Raw genomic sequence first — 24,025 nt, 5'->3', positions numbered from 1 at the left:
TGGGTGCACTGGTAGGCATTCTTCTTAGAATACCGCATGAGGATGGGCAGAGGCCGCACAGAGCAGGATCAGCTGCTAGGAGCAGGAGGAGGGCTCTCAGCAGGAGACCATATACGCTCAGAGTGTTCAGGGAGCAATTCTGCTACCTGAAGCTCAGTGATATGTAAGATGTCTGTGCTTCAATAAGGATGTCCTCATTGAAATCTGCCACTTGTTGCAACCTCAGAGCAGGGCAAGGACCGCATTGCCAGTGGCTGTGAAGGTGACCGTGGCGATGAACTTTTATGCGTCGGGCTCCTTCCAGCTTTGAGCTGGAGATATTTGTAACATCTCGCAGTTTGCTGCCCACTGTTGCATAAAGGAGGTCACTGAGTCTCTCTATTCAAAAAGAGCTAACCACATTGACAACGTGGACCATTTCCCATATCTCAGCAACCTCTTATCAACAAAGGCAGACATTGATGCGGAGATGCAACATCGCCTCTAGTGCGCCAGTGCAGCCTTCGGCCATCTGAGGAAAAGAATGTTTGAAGACCAGGCCCTCAAATCTAAAACCAAGCTCATGGTCTACAGGGCTGTAGTAATACCCGCCCTCCTGTATGGATCTGAGGCATGGACGATGTATAGAAGGCATCTCAAGTCGCTGGAGATATATCACCAACAATGTCTCTGCAAGATTCTGCAAATCCCCTGGGAGGACAGGCGCACCAACATCAGTGTCCTCGTCCAGGCTAACACCCCCAGTATTGAAGCACTGACCACACTCGATCAGCTTCGCTGGGCAGGCCACATAGTTTGCATGCCAGATACGAGACTCCCTAAGCTAATGCTTTATGCGGAGCTCCTTCATGGTAAACGAGCCAAAGGTGGGCAGCGGAAACTGTGGTGTATATAGCACTCAAATCACTGACTCCACACGGTCTGGTGTTGTAGTAACTGCTGTGACCTTAGTCCTTTATTGTGTAACTCCAGAGTGCCTCTCAGGTGTGGTGGGCAGCCTTTTATACTCTGTCTTGCAGGTACTTTCAGCCCTCCCACCACAGCGCCCTCTGTGGCGCACCATTGTGCTTGTACATTTAATGTATCTGGACAATACATAACATCTCACTCCCCCCCCCCAGTTCCATTGCCAGTAACCTCGGCCTTGTTCATCCTGGTTGATTTGTGAGTGTGAGTCCATGACCATCCACTTCCCTCTTCTCCCCCATGTAGAGATTATGCTTGCGATCCGGTGCAAGCATGTGGTATTAGCAGTTCTTACATGGGTGATGAAGTCACAAGTATAACCTCCAACAGAAAGCAGGTATACATGGTCAGTACATTTGTATGGTACATATATTGTATGGTACAGATGTTATGTCAAAAGCTTGCAGGTACACTGAACAGTTATTTAATCCTAGCTCACTGGGTGAGGTACGGTGGCGGTATGCTGCCCCTTTTTGCCTGAGGTAATGGGCTGCGCTGAGACAGGGTATCGCAACTAGTGCGTTGCCTCTGTTCTCAGTCATCGCCTTAGCGACGCATCTGCAGCCGCTGAACCATTGCATGAATCCCGTAAAATCGTAAATCGCCTTGATCCATTAGGCATGTTAGTCACGGACCCCTTAACCCTTTTACTTGTACCTCGTGGTATTAACTCTTTTCGTAAATCATTCATATCCATCATTTTAAACACAGTACCCATAGAGCATCAAAATATTAACTCTTATCCTAAATCATGTCATCATACAAATCACATTATTCAATTAGACTCGCTCTTGCCTTACAAAAGTCTCTTTGTGGGAACCGCCAATGGTGTAAGGCCCTTTTAAGGCTCCCAGGTGCATTTCCCTTTTAAGACGCCATCTTGTGGTTCCCACGAGGCTTCCACTGGGCGCCACCATTTTAGTTGCTCTGCTTGCCTTTGTTCTGCTGAACTCTGCTGCTCTTGAGCTCGCTGGCATGGCGTTTTAGGAAGAACTAGAAGGGGTAAAGAAGGAAGAAAGAAGAAAATCGGCCAAGAACGATTAAATCTTGAATCGTGGCAGAAATGGTTCTGTGGATTCGATCAGTCATAGTCCCTGTGGCCTCCGTAGCTGTCATAACTGCTGCCTAATCCGCCCATCTAGCTCTTGTGCCCACCCGAGTAGCTGTCGCGTTCTCCCGGGTCATACCTGCCACCGCTGTAGCCTCTGCCGCCGCTGTAGCCTCCTCTCCTGCCATTCCGGCCGCCACTGTAGCCTCCGTCGCCGCTGTAGCCTCCTCTCCTGCCGTTCCGGCCGCCTCTGTAGCCTCCTCTCCTGCCGTTCCGGCCGCCTCTGTAGCCTCCTCTCCTGCCATTCCGGCCGCCATTGTAGCCTCCGTCGCCGCTGTAGCCTCCTCTCCTGCCGTTCCGGCTGCCACCGTCCCGGCCTCCACCGTAGCTGCGACCGCCGCCCAACTTTCTCTCCGCATGGGCCCCTCCGATTTGTCGTCCGTCGATAGATTTCCCGATCAACGCCTGCTCTTCCAGGGTCTGCTTGTCTGTGGAGGCTGCGGCTGCAGGATTGCTTGAGGTCAGGAGTTCTGGGCTGCTGTCGTCTGTGTGGGGATTTAGACTGCCGATGAACGGCTTCTTTCTCCTCCAGCTCCTGGTTTGAGAACCCGGAGAACAGCAGTCTGTGGAGGAATGAAGTCTTCCCAGCTCCCACGGACGTTCCCCATCCACCTCCTGCCGAGAAGCGTCGGCCCATCGCCTGCAATGACCCACAAAGGTAAACCGTGCGTCTTGCCCCCGTGAGATACCTGCACATCCGCTCTGCCAAGAACAGGTATCAGTTCCTTGGTGTAGGTACGCAGCTTCACCGTGATCGGGAGCAGCTTGGGTCGTGCAGCTGGGTTGACCCACAGTTTCTCAAAAGTTCTCTGACTCACCAACGACAGACCCGATCCAGTATCTACTTCCATACTCACTGGGACTCCGTTGATCTTGACTTCCATAATCACTGGGGCCGAATCATCGGTACACGTATACAGTCCAAACAATGCCTCATCTTCTTCTGCCTGCTCCTCGCTGGAGGGTGGATCCTCTACCGTCTCCTCAGCCAGACGGTGAGTCAGGTTTCTTTTGCACATACGCTGAAGGTAGCCTTTCGTGTGGCAGGTATTGCACGTATACTCCGCAAACCTGCACTGGTGAGCCCCATGGCTTCCTCCGCAATGCCAGCATGGTGCTACTCGATTAGCCCCCCTCGGCGGACTCTGACTTCCAGGACCCTGAGGTCCGTGCTCCCTGCCCTGGGCAGAGCCACGTTTTGCAGTTTTATCCGTGGTGGGCGCTATCCTGTGGACAGTGCCTGCTGGGTCCGAGACTGTGTGGATCAAGCTGCAAGTCGAGGTCATAAATGCCCTGCTGATGGTGAAGGCTTGCTTCAGGGTGACTGTAGGTTCAGTGGATAGCAGCTTGTGAAGGAGACCCTCATGGCCAATCCCCATAAGAAAGACGTCTCGCAACGCGTTGTCAAGGTGTGTGCCAAAATCACACGGCGCCGCGAGTCTCCTGAGGTCCGCAGCATATTTGGTGACATCCTAGCCCTCAAGTCAGCAGTGGTGGTAAAATTTGTGCCGGGCAGTGAGGATGCTCTCCTTCGGTTTCAGTTGGTCACGAATGAGTGCGACCAGCTCCTCATATGACTTATCCCTGGCGCTCGCGGGTGCCAGCAAATCCCTGATGAGACAGTAAACCTCATCACCACAACTGGAAAGCAATATCACCTTACGCTTCTCTCTCAGTGCGTTCATGTTCCCCGTCAGGTCGTTTGCTGTGAAGTAGTACTCGAGCCTTTCCATAAAGGCCTCCCAATCATTGCCCACAGTAAAGTCCTTTAGCGAGCCCAGAGCCATGATTGCGTGAAGTTCGTCCGTGTCCTTGTCGCCAATGTGGTGTATGTAGCACTCAAATCACTGACTCCACACGGTCTGGTGTTGTAGTAACTGCTGTGACCTTAGTCCTTTATTGTGTAACTCCAGAGTGCCCCTCAGGTGTGGTGGGCAGCCTTTTATACTCTGTCTTGCAGGTACTTTCAGGTCTTCCACCACAGCGCCCTCTGTGGCGCACCATTGTACTTATACATTTAATGTACATGGACAATATATAACAGAAACGTTGCTAGAACACCCCTCAAAGCCTCCCTGATAAAGTACAACATCACCACTGACACCTGGGAGACCCTGGCCGAAGACCGCCCGAGGTGGAGAAAGTGCATCCGGGAGGGCATTGAGCTCTTCGCGTCTCAACGCAAAGAGCGTGAAGAGATCAAGCGCAGGCAGCGGAAAGAACGCGCGGTAAACCAGCCCTGCCGAACCCTTCCCTCGACAAATGTCTGTTCCACCTGTAACAGGGTCTGTGGCTCTCGTATTGGACTGTTCAGCCATCAGAGAACTCACTTTGGGAATGGAAGCAAGTCTTCCTCGATTCCGAGGGACTGCCTATGACGATGATGATGATGATTCTCTAATACAAAAAGAAAATACTACGGATGCTGGAATCTGAAATAAAAACAGAAAGTGCTGTAAATACTCAGCAGGTCAAGCAGCATCTGTGGAGAGAGAAATAGAGTTAACGTTTCTGGTTGATGGCCCTTCGTCAGAACTGGAAAAAGTTAGAGGTTAGAGATTAGAGGTTTTTTAGCAAGTGTAGGGAAAGGGGGGAGGGATGGAGAGAACAAAAAAGGTCTGTGGTTGGGTGGAAGGCAGAGAAGATTAGGAGACAAAAGGGATGATGGTGCAAGGTAAAAGGAGATGGTAATGGGACAAATTAAGAAACAAAAGATGAGTCTAGTAAGGGTGTAAATGGAGATGGCAGAATCCTCAACAAAATCATCAACAGAATCTCAGTGGGCTTCAGACTTCCAGTGGGGGAGATTGCAGATGGCCTTGGAGGATGACCTTGAGCAGCTCTCAGCCTAGAAGGCCTGGCTTCAGACTGCACCATCTTGGCATGAGCGGCAGTAGTCTAGGCTGCTGGCTGGCAACATCAAGGGCACTGGTGAGGTGGCGGGATAGCGGGGTGGCGGAGTGGGAGGACAAATGCTGTCATTCTGAACGAGGACAGTGGGTTCGTGTTCCATGGAGTCACTGCCACTACCCCTGGCCGGCGCCTCAGCAATCCTAGTAATCTGTTGGAGGACAGATTTATAGACTGCTGTGACATCCTGCAAGCCCTTTTGGACACTGGGACCCACAGCCATGATGACAGCAGTCTGTCCTTCTGCTGCAGTGCTCAGTCGTTAGGTGGCTTCTGTTTGTGCTGCAATGGAAGTTGCAACGTTGGCCATCAGATGCTACATCATGGTTGGGTGCTTAAGTCTGCTAATGGAGTTGGCCATAACGTCCATGCTAGAAAGGATGGGCTCCAAGCTCGGTGCAAAGCCCTGTGCCAAGTTGGTGCCGGACTCTTCCATATTCCTTGACATTTCACGCAGGCTTTCTAGCAAGCTGGCCAATGCACCAACTTTTTCATTGTGCATACCCATCAGCCTTCTTCTATAGGCTGTTCCATTGAAGTCCTCATCTGAATTCTCCTCAGCAGAATCCATGTGTGACCTCGCCCTCTGGCGAGCTGGCACCTGTGCCATCCTTGCTCCCTGCCCTGGCTGCAGGCCACTCGTTCTTGGTGTCTCACCACGTGCAGGTGCCGCCTCTATGCTATCGTCTAAATTATGCAGAGCTGGTGGCTGCGAGTGTGATATTGAGTGACGGTGTGTCTTCATCATCACTGTTTTCTTGGTGTTCCTCTACTGCCTGGCCAGGTTGCACTTCTTGGGGTATTTGAAAAGAAAAATGCACATGGTTAAGGTTGTGGTGAGGGGAGACGGGAAAGTAAAAGTTACAAGCTTACACCATCTGCAGCCTGTAAGTCAGAAGAGATTGTGGGATTAGGGGGCAAGTGGAATGTGAGAAGGTGGATTAGGTGTAAGGATACCTTCATCTTCGATGATTTCAACCCTGCTGCTAGCCACTGCCTCAGCACCGTCTCCTTCATGGGGGTTAAGACATGCAGGCACACCTGTCCCCCACCGGGTAGCTCCTGCTGCCTCCGATTGTGTGCCGCCTTGTCCTGCAAGAGAGAGGGAAGTGCGTCAGTGAGTGTCGTATTTTCTAGTGAACGTTTTGGGAAAATATGCCTGCATCCCTTAGCGACTCTCTTCCCATCCCCTAGACCATCACTCATAGCTTTCCCACCCATCGCTCTCACCACGATCCCGACCACCACCTCATTCCCATTACTATCCCTACTGGTTCCCATCTCTACACCTAATCTTCTCCCCTGAAACATCCACAAAACCCCACATTGCACTAAAATTGTCAAATATGGTCCACTAGGTCCAGCAAATATGTCAACTTCAACACTTTATTTGTGTGTTTTTATATTGTTTCACTTCTGTTTTTATCTTTTTTGTCCTAATATATTGACAATTCTTACTTATGACTGAGGCCATTCCCATGTTTAAATGTTTTTATGGTCATTGGCAATAGTTAGAATCACAGGGGTAGAAATTCCCTTTATAAGGCCGCCCATTAGTACAGGTGCTGGGTGGCTAACGGGCGGCAGAGGTCTACCTTCGATGTTAAGCGGCATCCATGACTCGGGAGAAATTCGGCAGGCTCTTTGGTAGAGGCGCCAAGAGGTAATGCTGCGCCATCTAAAGCCATCCATGTGGTGACATCATCCAGTTTGCAACGCCCACTTAGCGCCGTCCCGTAATATTTGGTTTGTACCACTACGGGGTACAACAGACATGATTTTTATGGTGCGACAGCTGCAAGAAAATGGCCTTCTTCGACCTTACAAAGGCCTTTGTCACTGTCAACCGTGAGGGGCTATGGAGCATCCTCCTCCATTTTGGCTGGCCCCAAAAAGTTTGTCCCCATCCTCCGCCTGCTCCATGATGACATGCAAGCCATGATCCTGATCAACAGATCCACCACAGACCCGATCCACTTCCGGACCGGGGTCAAGCAGGGCTGCATCATCGCGCCAACCCTCTTCTCAATCTTCCTCGCTGCAATGCTCCACCTCACACTCAACAAGCTCCCCGCTGGAGTGGAACTAAACTACAGAACCAGTGGGAACCTGTTCAACCTTCGTCATCTCCAGGCCAGATCCAAGACCACCCCAACCTCTGTCGTTGGACTACAGTACGCGGGCAACGCTTGTGTCTGCACACATTCACAAACTGAACTCTAAGTCATCGTCAACATCTTTACTGAGGCATACGAAAGCATGGGCCTTACACGAAACATCCGTAAGACAAAGGTCCTCCACCAACCTGACCCTGCCACCCAGACATCAAGATCCACGGCATGGCCCTGGACAACGTGGACTACTTTCCATACCTCGGGAGCCTATTATCAGCAAGGGCAGACATCGACGACGAGGTTCAACACTGCCTCCAGTGCGCCAGCGCAGCCTTTGGATGCATGAGGAAGGGAGTGTTCGAAGATCAGGCCCTCAAATCTGCCACCAAGCTCATGGTCTACAGGGCTGAAGTGATACCCGCCCTCCTGTATGGCTCAGAGACGTAGACCATATACAGTAATCACCTCAAGTCGCTGGAGAAATATCACCAACGATGTCTCCGCAAGATCCTGCAAATCCCCTGGGAGGACAGACACACCATGTTAGCGTCCTCGATCAGGCCAACATCCCCAGCATCGAAGCATTGACCACACTTGACCAGCTCCATTGGGCGGGCTATATTGTTCGTATTCCTGACATAAGACTCCCAAGGCAAGTGCTCGACTCAGAACTCCTACATGGCAAGTGAGCCCAACATGGGCAGAGGAAACGTTTCCATGACACCCTCAAAGCCTCTTTGATAAAATGCAACATCCCCACCGACACCTGGGAGTCCCTGGCCAAAGACTGCCCTAAGTGGAGGAAGTGCATCTGGGAGGGCGCTGAGCACCTCGAGTCTCGTCACCGAGAACATGCAGAAAACAAGCGCAAGCAGCGGATGGAGCATGCGGCAAACCAGTACCACCCACCCTTTCCTTCAATGATTGTCTGTCCCACTTGTGACAGAGACTGTAATTTCCGTATTGGACTATTCAGTCACCTAAGAACTCACTTTTAGAATGGAAGCAAGTCTTCCTCGATTTCGAGGGACTGCCTATGATGATGATGATTTGATTTGTACGGCAAGGTGTCTGTACTGCCTGGCAAAAGTGGAGGGAACATCGCGGTGCTCGGGAGTATTCGCCCAGAGATCACAGTAAGTTTCTTTCTTTATTTATTTCATCTTCTTTTCATTAGTTGTAACAGTGGGGAAGTTTGTGTGTGGCTTGGAGAAGTTTGAGTTCTTTTTTCTTGAATGTTCCCTTTTCTTCCGTTTTTCAGCTAGCGTGATGGCAGCCACCCATTGCGAAATTCAGTCGGCCTCCTGAACTCCCGCCCGAGGATGAGTATGCAACCCCACTTTTTAGCTCTGCTCTCTCATCTTTGGGCGTAGAAACGGAATTTGGCAGTTTGAGCCTGGCGGTAAAATCAGCACTCAGACGATAACACTGCCTTAAAAACGGCGGTACCGAATTTCGACCCCATAGAGTGATACAGCGCAGGAGGAGGTCATTTGGCCAATCATGCCTGCTTTTTGAAAGAGCTACCAATTAGTCGCACTCTCCTGCTCTTTCCCCGTAGCCTTTCCCATTCAAGTATTTATCCAATTTCCTTTTGAAAGTTATTAGTGAATCTGCTTCAACCACTCTTTCAGTCAGACTCATCAGGCAATTCTTGTTCCTTCCTGATAGCCAAGTTGTGTAACATGGAGCAGACCACCATGAATTTTGAGCTACCTGCTCAGGGTGGTATTGGAGCTCGCCTCCTGAGTGGTCCAGGCATCTGAAGCGCTGTTTCAGCACTCCAATGGTTTTCTCCACGATATTGTGCGTTGTTCTGTGGCTCTCGTTGTATCGCCTCTCGGCCTCAGTGCGGGTGTCACGCAGGGGGGTCATCAGCCAGGTGGCGAGGCCATATCCTTTGTCACCAAGCATCTAGCATTGACCTCGTGGCTCATTGTTAAACAAGTCAGATACAGTGCTCTCACGCAGGATGTGTGCATCATAGATGCTGCACGGAAATTGAGCATTCATTGCCAGTATAATTTGCTGGTGGTCGACAACCAGCTGGACATTCAGGGAGTGGAATCCCTTGCGGTTCCTGAAAACCTCAGCATCCTGAAAAGGTGCCCACATCGCGATGTGAGTACAGTCTATTGCTCCCTGCACCTTGGGGAAGTTTGCAATTCTGGAGAATCCTAGACCCCTCTCACTCTGTGTCTCTCTGGTCATAAGGAAGCTGATCAAGTCCCTCCTGCGTGCGTACAGGGCTTCAGTGAATTGTCTAATGCAGCGATGTGTGGCATGCTGAGAAAGTCCACAAATATGTATCTATGTTCCTATGTCAGCAGCTGTGGCCTGAATAGAACCCGTGGTGACTTTGACCTTGACGGACAGTGCAGTTCTGATGGTGCTGGCAGGCTGCAGATCTGCCCTTATCAGCTGGCATACCTCTGTGATAACCTCTTTGTGGAAGCGCAATCTCCGAAGGCAGGTGGTGTCGGGCAAGTCGAGGTAAGAATGCTTCTCCTTGTACTTACGGGGGCTGTAACGTCTAGTCCTCCTCATCTATCTGTCACTTCGTACACTGGACACATAATGCAGTGCAGCATTCCTTCGGCGATGTCGATTATGCTGCATGTATTTGGTCACAAGAGAAGGTGAGAAAGGACAGGCCCCATTGCAGCAGCTCTCTGTTTGCCACCGATTGCAAACAAACAAGGAATGTCCCGATGAAAACACCTCTTCAATTTCAATTGGTCACAGTATGGTCAAGATGTTTTCAGAGATGTTCACATCAATTCCAACGACCTGCAGAGTACATCCGAATTTCGCCGAGGTTGAAGCACAGCAGCCTTTTAAAGGAGACGACATGTCATTTACAACATGGCGTCCATAACACTGTGATTCGTCCCGGTTAGTTCCACTTTTTGTGGGCAGTTTTTTGAGCGAGTGATATTGTGGATGATACATATGCGAGGTGGTGAAATTGACGGTGGGCGATCTCCATGGCCGCCAGTTTGAGTAAAAATACTCTTTATGACAAAAAACAGTCGCTGAGCACTAATACTGAATCTCGGCATTATTTCCGTGCGGAAAGTAACGTTGGGCGATATTATTGGCATTGAATTCGCCCATCCTGCTGATTCCGCCCCAAAAAAGTGGGCGGGAGGTAATATTTTTTCTTGCCGTTAAGCCCATTGGGAAAATAATGCTCAGTGATAAGTCTACTAAGACAGCCCGTCAGTTTCCATTTTGTGCCAAAATGGGCGCTATCTGGGCGTTACACGTCATTTCAGCGGTAAAATGGGCGTTAAGTGGGCGTTAAGTGGGCTAAAAAAGAGAAGCTTCTAGCCCATAGATAGGTTAAGTGAGTGGGAAAAAAATTGACAGATGGAGCATAATGTGGGAAAAGTGTGCCTTCATCCACTTTGGTTGAAAGAATAAAAAGGCAAATTATTATTTAAATGAAGAGAGACTATAAAATTCTGCACTATAGAGGGATCTGGGGGTCCTTGTACATGAAACAGAAAAAGTTAGCATGTAGGCACAGCAAATAATTAGGAAGGCAAATGGAATGTTGGCCTTTATTGCAAGGGGGATGGAATATAAAAGTAGGGAAGTCCTGCTACAACTGTACAGGGCGTTGGTGAGACCACCCCTGGAGTACTGCGTACAGTTTTAGTCTCCTGATTTAAGGAGGGATATACTTGCATTGGAGGCAGTTCAGAGAAGGTTCACTAGGTTCATTCCTGAGATGAAGGGGTTGTCTTATGAAGAAATGTTGAGCAGGTTGAGCCTATACTCATTGGAGTTTAGAAGAATGAGAGGTGATCTTATTGAAACATATCAGAATCTGAAGGGCTTTGACAGGGTAAATGCAGAGAGGATGTTTCCCCTCGTGGGGGAATCTAGAACAAAGGGGGCATAGTTTCAAAATAAGGGGTCGCACATTTAAAATGGAGATGAGGAGGAATTTCTTATCTCAGAGGGTCATGAATCTTTGGAATTCTCTACCCTAGAGAGCTGTGGAGGCTGGGTCATTGAATATATTTAAGATGGAGATAGACAGAATTTTGAATGATAAGGGAATCAAGGGTTATGGGGAGCGGACAGGGAAGTGAAGTTGAGTCCAAGATCAGATCAGCCATGATCTTATTGAATGGAGGAGCAGGCTTGAGGGGCCAAATGGCCTACTCCGCCTCCTATTTCTTATGTTGTTATGTTCTAAATCACCTCTGCACCCTCTCCAAGGCTTCACCATGATCAAGCAATAGATGTTGCTCTTATAGAATGTTAGAACGGATGTGGATGGAATTCTATTCTTCTTCCTCAGTTAAAAAATACAATTGCCTTGATGCGTGATGATGAAATGTGTGTGCAGTTGGAGAACAGATAATCCACTATATCTGTGTCACTTTCTGTTCCCCTATAGTTTAGCTCTTAATCTTAATAAAAGGAATGGGGATAGTTTAATTAACTGTTGTGTATAGATAGCATCAACAGACAGTACTGTAGTATCAGAAAAGCAGAATCACTTGGATTTCAGCCGCATAAGATAAATGAAGCAGGTGGGGAATATACTGAAGATGATACATCAGTATTTCTTGTGGTCCTATGGTTATAGAAACTAGAATTAGGATAACAAGACTCCTGCTACAGACTGTGGTGTCTGTTTGGAATTAGTATTGCCGGACTGGATTTTATTAATTTTAGGTAATTTTCAAAGATTGTACATTAGTTCTCCCCTCGAATGTTACACATGGATTGGTGAGTTTCTTCTTCAAAATTTAAATACTGTGCAAACTTTGAAATTAAACCTGAGGGAATAGCCTGGGATGTATATTGAGTTGCAACAGTTATTCCTCCTGACTTAGTGTTTTCTTAGTGCCAGAATAGAGCTTTTACGAACAATTTCCATCTTTCCATGTGCACCATCCAACATCAATTAGTATGGCTGGAGTGTCAAAAGAGGAATAAGATACAGTAATGTTTGATATCAATTTAATAAAAACACATGAACTATATGGGAGATAATCATGATCAATCCTACTATATCATTTTATTTTTATTTCCACGAGTGCACAGACTGGATAACCATCAAGAACCAAGGGCACCAGTGAAACTTGGACAGTTTACATGTGAAAAAAAATCAAACCAGATAATGCATTGTTCAAACAAATGAGCTAATTCTGTAATGTTATCAACTTTAATTTATAACGAACACAGATGGCTCCTTAATCCTCGCCATGATTTTGATACATATTTACACTCACTCAAGCGATAATTGGGCTCCATCTTGAAAACTCTAAATTTAATTTAAATTGACTCAAGGGTCCATTTCAACCTAAAACAGAGTCAGTGAGACTGTGCAACATTTTCAGCTCCATGGCTTGATGGAACTACTTTAATAAATGTTCAAAATTACAATTTCCCCATGTCTGGTAATAAAATCAGCTCTTACAACCTCAATTCCATATAGCAGCCCACAGTCCCAGTTGGCTAACAATGTCATCGGAACTGTGGAGTTATGCAAAATTAATCCACACTTTAGAGTCCACTTGAGTGTTATAAATACCACTAATAAATTTAAAAATGTAGTCTATAAAAACATTTTCTGTGTTCTACTTTGAGACCCCAGCCAGTGAATGTGGACAGAGATGAGGAATGGAAACGGCACACTTTATTGGAGAGACTGTTATAATAAAATGTACACTTTAACACAAAGTAAGTCTTGCAGTAATGAGACTTCAGTTGTTTCATGTTCAATGTTTTATTTGCATTATGAAGTTATTTTTTATTTCTGTGACTTTGTGGATTGTGCCATTAGGACGAAGACTGAAACTAATATTTTTTCCATTTTAATTTACTCTTTGTAAAAATATTAATAAGGTTAAAATGTAATTAACTGCCAGAAGCCCCACCAGCTAAGAAGCAGTAAATGTCTTGATTGCTGAATTCAAACATCTGATAGTCTCAGAAATATATAGCTGATAATACATAGTATTATATCGAATTTACAGTACACACAAACAGACCTTTTGGCTCAACTGGTCTATGCTGGTGTTTATGCTCCACACGAGCCTCTTCACACATAAAAGGTTACTGCACAAGATAAAAGTTCACAGGGTTGGGGGTAATACATTAGCATGGATGAAGGATTGGCTAACTAACAGAGAGTCGGGATAAATGGTTCATTCTCTGGTTGGCAACCAGTAACTTGTCGGGGTGTCGCGGGATCAGTGCTGGAACCCCAACTATTTACAATCTATGTAAACGACTTGGAAGCAGGGATTGAGTGTAACATAGCCAAGTTTACTGACGATACAAAGATGGGAGGAAAAGCAATGTGTGAGCAGGATACAAAAAATCTGCAAAAGGCCATAGATGGGCTAAGTGAGTGGGCAAAAATTTGGCAGATGGAATATAATGTTGGAAAGTGTGAGATCATGCACTTTGGCAGAAAAAAAATCAAAGAGCAAGTTATCATTTAAATGGAGAAAGATTGCAAAGTGCCGCAGTACAGCGGGACCTGGGGGTACTTGTGCATGAAACGCAAAAGGATAGTATGCAGGTACAGCAAGTGATCAGGAAGGCCAATGGTTTCTTGGCCTTTATTGCAAAGGGAATGGAGTATAAAAGCAGGGAAGTCTTACTACAGCTATATAAGGTATTGGTGAGGCCACACCTGGAATATTGCGTGCAGTTTTGGTTTCAATATTTCCGAAAGGATATACTTGCTTTGGAGGCAGTTCAGAGAAAATTCACTAGGTTGATTCCGGGGATGAGGGGGTTGACTTATGAGGAAAAGTTGAGTAGGTTAGGCCTCTACTCATTGGAATTCAGAAGAATGAGAGGTGATCTTGTCAAAACGTATAAGATTATGAGGGGGCTTGACAAGGTGGATGCAGAGAGGATGTTTCCACTGATGGAGGAGACTAGAACTAGAGGGCACGATCTTGGAATAAGGAGCCGCCCATTAAAACAGAGATGAGGAGAAATTTCTTCTCTCAGAGGATTGTAAATCTGTGGAATTCGCTGCCTCAGAGAGCTATGGAAGCTGGGACATTGAATACATTTAAGACAGTTTCTTAAACGTTAAGGGGATAAGGGGTTATGGGGAGCGGATGGGGAAGTGGAGCTGAGTCCATGATTAGATCAGCCATCATCTTATTGAATGGCGGAGCAGGCTTGAGGGGCCGTATGGCCTACTCCTGTACCTATTTCTTATGTTCGTATGTTCGTACTTCATCACCTATTCTTTTCACCCTCATGCATTTAAGAGGAACCTAGATAAACACATGAGGCAGAAAGAAATAAAAGGGTATGTTGATAGGGTTAGATAAAAAAGGTTTTGAGAACCAGAGGGCACAGATTTAAGGTGATTGGCAAAAGAACCAAAGGCGATGTAAAAAAAAACGTTTTTATGCAGCGAGTGGTTAAGATCTGGAATGCACTGCCTGAAAGGGTGGTGGAGGCAGATTCAATCTTATCTTGCAAAAGGGAGTTGGATAAGTATCTGAAGGAAAAATATTTGCAGGGCTGGTAGGGAAAGGGCAGGGGAATGGAACTGGCTGAGAGTCAGCATGGGCTCGGCGGGCTGAATGGCCTTCTTCTGTGCTGTAACCATTCTATGATTCTATGTAATGTAATACTTATCTAGCTTCCCCTTAACTGCATCTGTGCTATTCGCCTCAACTACTCCGTGTGGTATTTATTTCTAAGTGAAAGGAATAGAATAGGCCAGTTATCCTGCAGCTTCTACATTGATCCAATGTGATTTTCTGAGCCCACTAGCTGCAGTTTGGGTTCAGCCAGGCAGAAGAACATTTCTATTGTCAGGCTCCTGGCTGACTGGAACGGTAACAGGGATGCCCAAGAGAGAGCAGTGTGCATGTCTCGATACAATATGGGCACCTCTTCCAACAGTTAAAAATGTAAATATTTTGAGAGGGGGGAGAGGAGACTTCTCACTCTGTAGACATTTAAATTGAAGTTAAGTGGGTTTACAGAGTGATCAGGGGGTCGAATTCACTGAACATATTGTAAACCAGGTTTGACACTGCACTGGGTTTATTCCCCATGTGGTGTCAAACCAAAGTGCAATGAGACAACTCACTCTAGGGAGTCTCAATCCACTTCATTCCGGAATCAGCTGGAGCCCTGACATCCAGGTTTACAATGCCAGGTTTAGTTTTGCTGTGAAACCAAAACTGCTTTGCACCCATGTTAACCTCACAGTGTAAATGCATCCTAAGTGCAGCCTGAAAATTGTAATTCAGCGTGATATTACATTTTTATAACTGCAACCAGCACAAAGACATCATTTTAAATGTTAGTTCAAAATTAAAAAAGACCTCTGTTGGATTGCCTTACATGTTTAATAGTAAGAAGCTGGCAGAACTGTTGGCTCTTTACTCATGTTAAAAGTTTCACAGACTTTCTAATTGTCAGTAGAGCGAGCTCGAGAGTACTAAACAGCCTGCTCCTGTTCCTATGCCAGCGAGTGCTTATCCATGGTTACCCTGGGCTTCCTTTTGCTGTGGTACAAACTACTATTGATTCTCCTTTGCACTTTTCTAAGGGATGTATCAAATTCAATCTAGTACCTACAGTGTAAAGGAAGCATGGGGGAGAAATTTGGGAGAGCCCCGTTTGGGTTAGGGTTTGGGTTAGAGTTTGGGTTTGGGTTAGGGTTTGGGTTAGGGTTTGGGTTTGGGTTTGGGTTAGGGTTTGGGTTAGGGTTTGGGTTAGGATTTGGGTTTGGGTTAGGGTGTGGCTTAGGGTTTGGGTTAGGGTTAGGGTTTGGGTTAGGGTTAGGGTTTGGGTTTGGGTTAGGATGTGGCTTAGGGTTTGGGTTAGGGTTAGGGTTTGGGTTAGGGTTAGGGTTTGGGTTAGGATTTGGGTTTGGGTTAGGGTTTGGGTTCGGGTTTGGGTTTGGGTTAGGGTTTGGGTTAGGGTTTGGGCTAGGGTTTGGGTTAGGGTTAGGGTTTGGGTTAGGGTTTGGATTTGGGTTAGGGTTTGGCTTCGGGTTTGGATTTGGATTAGGGTTTGGCTTAGGGTTTGGGTTAGGGTTTGAGTTAGGGTTTGGGTTAGGGTTAGGGTTAGCGTTTGGTTTAGGGTTAGGGTTTGGGTTTGGGTTTTGGTTACGGTTAGAGTTTGGGTAAGGGTGCACAATGGCCCGTGCAACTCTGCCACGTTCCGAGGCTCCTTACCTCCCGAAGTTAGCGGGAGCCTTTCATCTCGCCGTGCCCGTTCGGAAGCGGTTAGTGCCCCATTATTGTCCCCCCCGAAGGTGATAACGGGAGGTGCCAAGGAGGCCAAATTCTAGGCCCATATATCTCTCTGATCACCAACTTTTTAACTTCTCATTTCTAATTTCACAAGTCCCAATTTGTAAATCCAATTCAAATATTTATGCTACAAATAATCCTTTAACTGGACACTGACAAGTTTTTATAAACTCCACCGCGTCGAACAAGAAAACATCATAAATGTGCACTGTTTCAGCTCCATATATCTTTACATCCCAGTGGGGACAGATTAAATGGCTTCTGAACTTTGCTGTCTCAGTAGAAAGGGGAAGCAGTTAAATGTCAGACTGTAACACAACTTGACTGGTCCAAGGCAACTTCCATTATCTCTACCCTCTTCTTCCCTGGAGAGAAGTGGTTTAATTTCCTGTCCTGGGCCGGAGTCCACCATCACATGTTTGTGTTTCTCACCGAGCAGCACAAAGTGATGAAATACGACATCTGGCTGGGGAGTGATTGTGGAGAGGTAAATTAATTGTGGGTCCCCTGAGCATGAACAGAGAGTAATGAAGGCCAAACAGACCAGGATTAGCTCTCCGTTTTTGTGATTTAGGTCACTGTGTTAACCCTATGGAGTCGTCAATAGTATTCTGTTATCAAAATGAAACAATCTTGTAACAAAAATATAATTGTTGTATTTCTTATTAAAATATTATGAATTAACCCCTGAAATGCTAGTGCGAGCAGTTTGGTGTTTGATTTCATTTGCCAGGACGAGGGTTAAAACTTTGAGGGCCTAGGGCTGCAAATTGTTTTGGACCTTATAGCAGCCACGTGCTGTTAGGTATTTCTGCTTCCAAAGATGGCAGAAATGTGGAACTGCCATGATTTTTGTAATGAAGTGTGATCTTGTTTAGCTGCAGAATCCTGTTTGGTTCAACAGGTCAGAATACAGAGAAACATTGCAGAGGAGATGAACGATTATCAAAATTAAACCTACAGTCACTCTAGCTAATAGAATAGGTTTTGTAGTTATGTGCTAGATTATCTGTGGTGTACAGGATATTTAAACAAAGGGCTGTAGCATGAAAGGGTTAATTATTCACATTCCATTTGTGTTTAATTGCAGCAAATAGTGTTTAATGACTGCACACACACACATGCGGCTGTATCTACAGGGGGAAAACTAGCAGCTGAGCAGATTTTAAAGGAAAATCTGGACAAACGAAGTAAAGATTCTTAACTCATTACAGATACAGAACCATCAAGTTATTCTGATCTACTTTGTCAAAGATGAAGGCAATACAGAAGTTCACAGAATCGGCAGAAGCTGCATGTTTTTCAGCTGATCCCTCACTTCCTCTGAGCTAACATATTCATCTTATATCAGGTACAGGGAGGCAGATATTTGCATAATGTGGTAATATCTACATTTTAAAACAGTTATAATTGCTGTTATAGTAAAATTAAAAATGATCATTTATTGTCAGAGTTGAAAATTGAGGCTATCTTGTTGTTCAAGTGAAAAAGAAAACAGCCACCTGGTAGATGGATTAACAAAGGCTAATTAATGAGCTTACACAAAATGCTGACATTAGGCCCTGCAGGACCACATCGGAGCAAATGTTTCAGTGAAGTTTAAGAGATAGATAATAGTTCACAAGTTCACAGGATAGGTCCAGGTGAAGAAAGTCCTTCAGCCCATCTTATTTCAACTTTCGAGAATATCAACCCCTTCCATTTTTCCATTGCAGCATCGAGGTGTTTCTTAGTCTTTGCCTCAAACACCTTTCCTGGCTGCTTGTTCCAGTTGTTGAACATGTTCTTGGGGGACCAATGCCCAGGCCCCCACCTAAAAATGTGCCACCAAGTTTGTGACTTCAACATTTGCATTTCCCCTTCAGGCTTTTATGTGCTTATATTTTTTCTCTCTCTAATACAATTAGAGCTATGAGGGCCGAAATTCAGCCCCGCCAGAAACCTGGCGCACCTACCTTTTTCAAAGTGTTTTTACCGCTGTCTTGGATGAGGTTACCTCTTTCCCGAAATTTAGTTTTTTGTCTTTTTTTTTGAAGCGGCCAGGAAGTCGGTCATAATGGGAGTGGAAGTGCAGTGGCAAGTGCTGGCGAGGGATGGAAGTGGCGGCAGGATGGATTCTCCACCGCTGTCAGTCAGCAGCGGAGCGGTGATGATGTCATTGCGCATCTGCATCACCACGCTCTCCCCTTAACTTAAAGGGGAGAGAAGCAACGATTGTTTAGGATCGACCACTGAGCCGACATGGAAGTTGGCCATCAAAAAAAATAAAGTGGCGGCCGCGACAGCAGGCCCTTGCCAGTAATGGCCGGCGGGCAGCCATGGCTCACAAACAGAATGCAAGGTGCACTGGCAGAAAAAGCTGTCGGGGGCACCGCTCGGCGGGTATTAGATTTTGGCCTGAATTTTGCTGGTGGTGGGAGGTCCCGGCAGCGCGCGCACTGATGACGCACTTAAAGCCTCTTGGCAGCGGCGGGGCAGAAGTGGGGACCGCCAGAAAAACACCCGGACCAAATTTTGTTGGCGGCGGCCATTCGACCACAAATTGGTGCTCATTCGATTCCGCTGCCTGACCGCCGCATTCTGGTGGTCACGAGCCTTATTGGGGAGCTGAATTTCGGCCCCCACGGTGTAACTTGTTTTCACATATCAGGTCTATTCTTGAGTTGGGGGCTGTGCCAATCTTTTTTAAAGCTGTTGGTCAGCTTTTGCAATCATTCTCGGTTGGCAAGTATGACATGGTGAGGGTTGACTCCACAAACATACTGAGCTCTCTTTTGACTTCCCTCTTGTCAAGTTCTATCCTTTGTGAACTGCAGGGTGGAGAGCTTGAATCCTTTGAACAGGGGCTGGGGATGGGAGGGAGAAGAAACGCATCAGAGGGAGGCAGGAGAACATCAGTGCCAGCATAAACAGCTGTGGAGAAACGTGGTGCCAGTGTGAGTTAGGGATGGAGTCAGGAGACGAAAAGTGCCAATGTTTACTGGGGGACTGAGTGAGAAGAAAACATGAACAGGTGGGGAAAGAGGAGTGCCCATGTGAACTGCGGAGGAAGGTTTTACTGAGCTGGCATTCAGGCTCAGGAGGCATAGCAGCAAAGAGTCTCGTGGTTGATTTCCAATGACAGAAGTTTGATTTATGCAGGAAGACTAAAGAAACTAGGTGACTGAGATGTGAGGCTGGGGAATTGACTGGTAGTGAGTTTCTGGTAAACCGTCGGTTTTAGTTAGTTTCCCGCTCACCCGCAGCAGTCGACCAGGAAGAGGTGGGAAGCAGCCTCAACAACAACAACAACTTGTATTTATATAGCGCCTTTAACGTGGTAAAATGTCCCAAGGGGCTTCACAGGAATGTTATAAGACAAAACAAATACAGTTGACACCGAGACACATAAGAATAAATTACGGCAGATGACCAAAGGCTTGGTCAAAGAGGTATGTTTTAAGGAGCGTATTAAAGGAGGAAAGAGAGGTAGAGAGGCAGAGAAGTTTAGGGAAGGAGTTCCAGAGCTTGGGGCCTAGACAGCTGAAAGCATGGCTACCAATGGTGGAGCGATTATGATCAGGGATGCTCAAGAGGGCAGAATTTGAGGAGCGCAGACATCTTCGGAGGTTGTGAGACTGAAGGAGATTACAGAGATAGGGAGAGGTGAGGCCATGGAGGGATTTGTAAACAAGGATGAGAATTTTGAAATTGAGGCATTGCTTAACCGGGAGCCAATGTAGTTCAGCGAGCACAGGGATGATGGGTGAGTGGGACTTGGTGCGACTTAGGACAGGGGTTACCGAGATTTGGATGAACTCAAGTTTACGTAGGATATGGGAGGCCAACCAGGAATGCATTAGAATAGTCAAGTCTAGAGTAACAAAGGCACGGATGAGGGTTTCAACAGTAGATGAGCTGAGGCAGGGGTGGACAAGGGCAATGTTACGGAGATGGAAATAGGCGATTATCGTTATGCTGCGATATGTGGCCGGAAGCTCATTTCAGGGTCAAATATGACACCTAGGTTGCGAACAGTCTGGTTCAGCCTCAGACAGATGCTAGGGAGAGGGATAGAGTCAGTGGCTAGGGAACGCAGTTTGTGGTGGGGACCAAAGACAATAGCTTCGGTCTTCCTAATATTTAATTGGACAAAATTTCTGCTCATCCAATACTGGATCTCGCATGCCTCTGGAATATTGAGTGGTCAAGGCTTGCTCACCGGCACCCAGGTAAGTATGGGGGAAGGGGTTCTGTGGGATATCATGTTAGGAAACGGGAGGCAGGGGTGGTCTACACTTTGCTTGTGGGGCAAGAGGAACACTCCTGCTTCTCCAGGCCCCACAAAGTAAAGTAAAACACATACCTGATCAGGTTCTGTAGCTTTACAATCCTCTTCATGTTGGCCTTCAACTGTCAGGTGGATTCTCTGCTCAGGTTGAATTTAAAGTCACTGTCGAGGCTTGATTATGCCATCAGGCCCGCATCAGCAAATGTGAATTAGGACCTGCCGGCTTTGGGTGGGGTGCTTTTGGGCAGGTAATTTGCCCTGGTCATTTTAGCTGGCCACCAGCTCATTTTTACATAGGTTTTCAAACTAGAGATGGGTAATTTTAAAATAGTTATCAGGCAATTTTTCTTCACACAATGATCAAGAAGTGAATTAAGCTTCCAGATAGAGTCGAGGAGGCAAAAACTCTGGAGTCATTTAAGAACCAACTAAAATGTTAGCAGATCCAGATTGAGGCTCCTATCTAGGACTAAGTATTCAAATGTTCAATTAGCAAATACCCCCAAAGCCACAGAACATTGCTACTTTCCAAAATACTTTGAAAGACGTGATAAACTGTAATACTAATTAAGTTCCACTTTACGAAAGTAGCACATTGGACCTTGACCCATATTTGGACCAGCAGAAGCTCATTGAACCGCTGAAGCTTTCAACAGGGCTGAATCAGCTGCTGTATACAGACATTTGATTTCATATTTGTAATTTGGTCCTGCATTTTGTTTACTTTCCCCAGCCTTCACCAGCAGGAAACACTTCAAATTGTGCTAAAATATAAATTTACTGCTAGACTCAGCACTGCATGGTGTCGAAGGAACTTGTTAATTGATGTCAGCATGATATTCTTGTAAGGTGGAATGGTTGTAGACCTCCAACAGGGTCTTTCATAGACACTCTCTAATCCAAGAGACCGAAGTCAAAAGAACAAGAATAGTAGTTATTTTGTGTAAACCTTATTTAAATATGTAAATAAAAATGCCATTGATAAAAAAAGTTAAAGTACAATTAGAATAAATTTAGAATAAGATCAAATTGGCTATGTAGGGGTTATTTCCAGTAACTAATGGCCAGCCACTCATCACTATTTGTAAAAAGACATACAAAACAAGTCTGATTTGCAAATGAAGGTATTGTTTAGTACCAGCATTTGTCAACTACAATTAGTGTAGTGCAGCTTCAATCAAAGATCAACAATCATCAACAATGCTCCTTCTGTATCTGTTGTTGGGTTGCTACTGCACATCTCTGATTTTCCCTTTGACTACATTTGACACCCCATTGTATTCCTCATGGCTCTCTCACAAGTAACTTTAATTGCTAAATGTCTATCCTTTATTCTGGCTACACATCCATCCAGTCTGACAGCATAACTCCCTTTTACAGTTAGACTCAGTACCTACCTAAGTTCCTTCTCCCTCATGCCGTGTCTGCTCTCGCTGTCTTGTTGGCATTGAAAGGGGCTGTAACATGTGTAGTGCCACTTTTAGTATTGTTGCACCGTGTAGCCTGGAAGACCTGCTCAATTCAAAACTGTCCTAGCGACTGACTTCCCTGAGGATGATCCTATTGATTTCTGTAGGGCTGATCCCTGGAGGGCTTGGATGTTTCTGGTGTTCTTTCATTTGACAGGGGGTGAGTTTGAAGCACAAAAGTCACTGATTTGCAATTCAATTGATATTTGGAGTGGCCAATCAAGCTCCCTGGATCACATTCCCTGGACAGGAATTTTCACTGTAGATTTCCACGGCTCGATTTTATCTCTGGGACGAGAACACGCCAAAGCGAGCGGGAGGTCTGTCTGGGAGCGGCTGCAGGGCGGCTCAGCTGATTTTACCATCCGGCCCTCATTAACGTGCCGCTCTCCGATTTCTCAACTTTAAATGGCCGGGATGTCAGCGGGGAGCAGCTGTCCAGTTGTTAAAATCAGGCGGCAGGGGGCTGAGGGAATTAGATCGTGGTAGTGAGGATGTAATACACAAGTTGGTGACCATGCATGTATTATTTTGAACCCAGTGGGGCCGATTTTCCGCAGCCGTCCACTCCCGCCGACATTCCTCCTGCCGATCTGCCCAGTGCCACTTTCAACGTGGCCTGGGGGAGGGGAGAGCCGCCGGGAACCGCCTGCTGACGTCAGCGGATGGCCGAGTGGCGCAACTGAGCTCCCGCGGCAAATGGAAGACATACGCCGCCAATCTGGGTGGCAGTGGGTGGGAGCCGGCGGGACTCGGTGGCAGAACCGGGGTAGACCGCTTGGCTGCAGACTGGTCTGTCCCTGACGGTAAGTCTGAAGAACCTGAAAAAAAAAGTAAGTGAACATTAAAAAAAAAATTTCAACAGCGACTTACCCACATGAGGTCCCCTGAAGGTCTTCAGATCATTTTTGTATTTTTTATTTGTGATTTTTTTTTTCAGGTCTTCGATCCTCCATGGGGCCGACTCCATTCTCAGCGGCATTTGGGCGGCATGCGCCTTTGCTGCCGGGAATGTGACCTCCCACCCGCTGCCACCCAGATTGGCGACGAATGTCTTCCATTTGCCGCCCGCCGACCTTCGAGGGACCTACTTCATGAATCTCCTGCCCAAACTACCATCCAGTACCACGGCGGCCATTGGCGGCAGTTTGGGCGGCACTTGGGCAGGCGGTGGCCTTGCTGAAAATCGGCCCCAATATATAGTCAAAAATAACATTAGCATCATTTTAATGGTGACTTTAGAAAAACTATGGCAAAAGTGACTACATTCGGATCAGCCTTTAAGCACTGTTAAACTGATTGTAATCCCGGTAAATCGTAAGAGCCCATACAGGCACTTCATACAAAGGTTATTTGAGTTTTGTAACTATGTGATTCACAGAGCACGAGGGAGCCGGACGAGTGGAATGTCAGTGAGGATGTGCCATCTTCCTAGCGGAGGCTGTGGAGAAGGTCGGCCTTGGCTTCAGAGTTGTGGGACCCAGAACTCATGTGTTGACCTGTCTGATACTGTTGTCACCTGAAAAGGAAGATGTTTGAGGAACATCATGCAGGCTCTGAGGTCAGATGTCAAGGATGTGCGGCAACTGACAGGTATGACTCGAGTCTACAACCCTCATTAGTGGCAACATCAACGAAGCTTCTTCTTACTTGCAGACATCAACAGAGTTGTGTCAGCTTCATTGGACTCTGCAGCAGACATCCACCTAAGAAGCAGCCAGGAACCAGTTAATGTCCATGGAAGTACAGATTGCAGCTCTGGTGGCATTAGGGGAGAGAATAGACAGTACTGTGCATACTGGCTTTCAGAGCATATCAGTTGCGATGTATTCTGCTGCCCCTCAGGACTTTCAGGTTCATATAGCTACCATTAGACCAGCCGTCTCACTGATCATTGAACACAGAGATCCACGGCC

The 24,025-nt window shown here is 46.6% G+C and overlaps 1 long non-coding RNA gene across 1 annotated transcript; it reads right to left on the bottom strand.

Moving 5' to 3' along the window:
* Positions 1-1,662: 1,662 nt before the first annotated feature.
* LOC139275761 (uncharacterized) lies at positions 1,663-22,710 on the bottom strand. Its single transcript, XR_011595752.1, has 3 exons — positions 22,038-22,710; positions 5,942-6,076; positions 1,663-1,959 (listed from the first exon to the last, which is right to left on the bottom strand). It is a non-coding gene; the product is annotated as an uncharacterized lncRNA (long non-coding RNA).
* Positions 22,711-24,025: the final 1,315 nt, after the last annotated feature.

Source organism: Pristiophorus japonicus, chromosome 11 (genome assembly GCF_044704955.1).
Source record: "Pristiophorus japonicus isolate sPriJap1 chromosome 11, sPriJap1.hap1, whole genome shotgun sequence".
NCBI lineage: Eukaryota > Metazoa > Chordata > Chondrichthyes > Pristiophoridae > Pristiophorus > Pristiophorus japonicus.
This window is presented reverse-complemented; position numbering and strand designations above follow the sequence as displayed.